The 3,739-nt window shown below is 46.1% G+C and overlaps 1 pseudogene; it reads left to right on the forward strand.

The window, feature by feature from the left end:
• Positions 1–1,216: 1,216 nt before the first annotated feature.
• On the forward strand, positions 1,217–3,418 carry LOC121843918 (annotated as a pseudogene).
• Positions 3,419–3,739: the final 321 nt, after the last annotated feature.

The raw sequence follows: 3,739 nt of genomic DNA on the forward strand, positions 1-3,739 counted from the left end.
TAGTACCCAACCCTGTTGTTGATGTGTAATGATGTTTGTGTTTTAGGTGAGTTATTTTATACAACCCCATGGAGAATGACCTTCATTGTGTTATGCTGTCTGGGAGCCATCACTGTGATTGGGTTATCTCTGGCTATCTACTGCATGTGTAATAAGAAAGGTAATTGAGAGATGACATGAACGTTTAATTGTTGGAATGAAATGTCTGCATTGCTTTTTTCAATCTCACCACATTCACAGTGGTTGTATTCTATGGATACAGGATTTTTAAATTTAATTTTTTTATTTTTTTATGCTCTGTCAATAACATTATTAAAGTGACATTATAAAAGTGACTAGTGATCCATTTATTCAAGTGGTCAATGAATTCAAGTCTGTGTATGTAGGCAGCAGCCTCTGTGCTAGTGATGGCTATTTATCAGTCTGATGGCCTTGAGATAGAAGCTGTTTTTCAGTCCCTCGATCCCTGATTTGATGCACCTGTGCTGACCTCGCCTTCTGCATGGTAGCGGGGTGAACAAGCAGTGGCTCGGGTGGTTGTTGTCCTTGCTGATCTTTTTGGCCTTCCTGAGACATCGGGTGCTGTAGGTGTCCTAGAGGGACTGTAGTTTGCCCCTGGTGCTGCGTTGTGCAGACCACACCACCCTCTGGAGAGCCCTGTGGTTGCAGGTGGTTGCTGACCGACTCCGACAGTATATCCCGAGAGAGCCATGTTTCTGTGAAACAGAGTATGTTACAATCCATGATGTCTCTCTGGTAAGAAACCCTTGCCCTGATCTCGCCAACCTTGTTATCCAGGGACTGAACATTAGCAAGTAATATAGTCGGAAGTGGTGGGTGGTGTGCGTGCCTCCTAAGTCTGACTAGAAGACCGCTCTGACTTCCTCTTCTCCGCCGGCATTGTTTTGGGTCAGCCTCTGGAATCAGTTCAATTGCCCTGGGTGGTGGTGAACAAAGTCGTATTTCTGGTCGTAATGCTGGTAGTGATAGTGAGTTACCGCCGCTCTGATATCCAATAGTTCTTCCCAGCTTTATGTAATAACACATAATATTTTCTGGGTTAACAATGTAAGAAATAATACATAAAAAAACTAAATACTGCAAAGTTTCCTAAGAACTAGAAGCGAGGCGATCCTCTCTGTCGGCGCCATTGTCATCATCATCATCACCATCATATTAGACTTTTAGTAATACTTGTGTGTTGTTGTTGTTGCAGATATATGTTTGGTAAAAGGGAACTTTTTAAAGCGGAAACTGGACGAGGATGAAGATGTGTTGGAAGACAAAGCGATGGCGCCACAGAGGCCCATGACCACTACAACGACTCCCGACCCCTACGGCCTCAGCCTAGGTTTCTCCAAGATGGCCTACAATATTTAAAGATCTTGTTCATTTCTTTTCTTGAACCATTTATACAGTATGCCTTTATCCTAATTGTCGTAAGTATTATTTTTCTCCTCACATACACAATAAAATACATTATATTTATAATATACTGAAGTTCTTATTCATTTAGGGTTCAGACCTGAGATGGAATTTAATCATTTAAACATGGACTTCAGTCAATTATGTTTTACTCAAATTCACATTAAGTCAACTTATCTCAGTGTGAATATGTCCCATAATACAGTTTTAAATATCCACCAGACCTTGGTAGTAACTTGTTACGTCTCTATTCCCTCCAAGGTGTCGTACAACCTCCAGAGACAGAGCATCTTCAACATCTCTCTAATGAAGCTTTATAACCACTGGCTTCTGAGCGAGCCTGGAGAGACGTGTTCTCATCAACAACATGCTGTCCTGCATCTAGGAAGAGCTAAAACAGGAGGGCTCGCTGCGCCGTCCAGCTCTCCTCCTGCCCCCTCGCAGATGATCCCATGGACGAGGACTTCTGTGAGGCCCCCGCCCACATTCGGCGGCGTGCTACCGCCACCCCGTCCCTTTCCCAGCAGCCTTCAGGGTGGCTCTTGGAGTCAGCCCCTCTGCCCTCGCCACTCCCCCCTCCGCCCACCTGTCCGTCATTGGTGTGGTTGTCATCCGGTGGCCTGTCTCTCTGGAGGTCTGCATCACGCCCACCTTGCTATTGGAGGAAGACGGAGACGACGCCTCCTTTTGCACTTTGCCCCCGCCTAAGTCTCTTCCTCCTCTTCGTCCTCCCCCTATGCCCCTCGCCCACCACAGAAAACCTCTACCCTCTCCAGGGTACCTGTGTCTGCCTGCTGCAGAGACACTTTGTGCCCTACCCTGGGTGACATAGAGCAGCACTGTCCTCTCTCAGCCACACCACAGACAATAATAACCAGAACAACAACAGCAGCTAATACTATTAAGACTACTACCTTCCCCACAGCCTCAGCAGAACCCCTTCAGACCCCATGCCAACTGCCCCCGAGCCCCCCTCCTCTCCACAACAGTAACAACCACAGCCACAGTAACAGCCACAATAACAACCACAGCCAAAGGCCAATTCAAAGACTGCATCAGGACAGGCAGCCCCACACTAGACGGGCCGGTGTCCTTACTTGACAGCAGGAGTATAGAGTCCAGACTGATAGACACTCTTCCTCCTCCCCTTCCTCTTTCTCCTCCTAGTGGCTTGGATTTAAACTCCTCCCCTTCCTTCTCCTCCTCTTCCTCCTCAGGTTTCTTCACTGACCTGGCATTGGATGAGATCCTGTTTGCAGACATCGACACCTCCATGTATGACTTTGACCCCTGCACGACCCCTGCCGCCCCTCAGTCATGCCCAGCCAACCTTTCAACATGGACCTGACAGAACTGGACCACATTATGGAGGTCCTGGTCGGGTCGTGTTCTTCTCCTTGGTCCTCCAGAGACTGTAAACTCTGTTGATGCTTCTTCTTCTCCTTGGTTCCCCAGAGACTGTAAACTCTGTTGATGCTCCTTCTTCTCCTTGGTCCTCCAGAGACTGTAAACTCTGTTGATGCTTCTTCTTCTCCTTGGTCCTCCAGAGACTGTCAACTCTATTGATGCTCCTTCTTCTCCTTGGTTCCCCAGAGACTGTAAACTCTGTTGGTGCTCCTTCTTCTCCTTGGTTCCCCAGAGACTGTAAACTCTGTTGATGCTCCTTCTTCTCCTTGGTTCCCCAGAGACTGTAAACTCTGTTGATGCTCCTTCTTCTCCTTGGTTCCCCAGAGACTTTAAACTCTGTTGATGCTCCTTCTTCTCCTTGGTCCTCCAGAGACTGTAAACTCTACTGATGCTTCTTCTTCTCCTTGGCCCACCTAAGGCTCCAAGATCCCAAAACACTACCCTCATGCACACAATCAAGTCCACATGCTCTCATGTAAAACAGCAAAGCAAACCACCCCACCGGCAGCAGTTAGCTCTGGCCGGCTTAACTGATGTTTTTGTACATGTACGATTTCTGAACTTAATTAAATGGTGTCTTCATGAAGACGTGTGCAAATAGATTTGCTTGTGTTCCATTTGACCATACGGGTCAATAAGAGGAGATAGTGACAGAGATAGCTATAGAATACAATGTCAATCACTATACTGGAGGTTACTGCCAAGAACAATGGATAGGTGGACCAATTAAAAATGATACATTGACCTTATTAAAAATGATACATTGACCTTATAGGCCAGGTTCACCCAGGTGGTAAAATACATTTAACACACAGTCTTGATACAAAGATCACAATTTTTTAGCTGCACTTTTTTTGTGGAGACAAAAAAATGCATACAAACTCAACATAAAAATGGTAAAAAAGTA

Source organism: Oncorhynchus tshawytscha, unplaced genomic scaffold (assembly GCF_018296145.1).
Source record: "Oncorhynchus tshawytscha isolate Ot180627B unplaced genomic scaffold, Otsh_v2.0 Un_contig_7968_pilon_pilon, whole genome shotgun sequence".
NCBI lineage: Eukaryota > Metazoa > Chordata > Actinopteri > Salmoniformes > Salmonidae > Oncorhynchus > Oncorhynchus tshawytscha.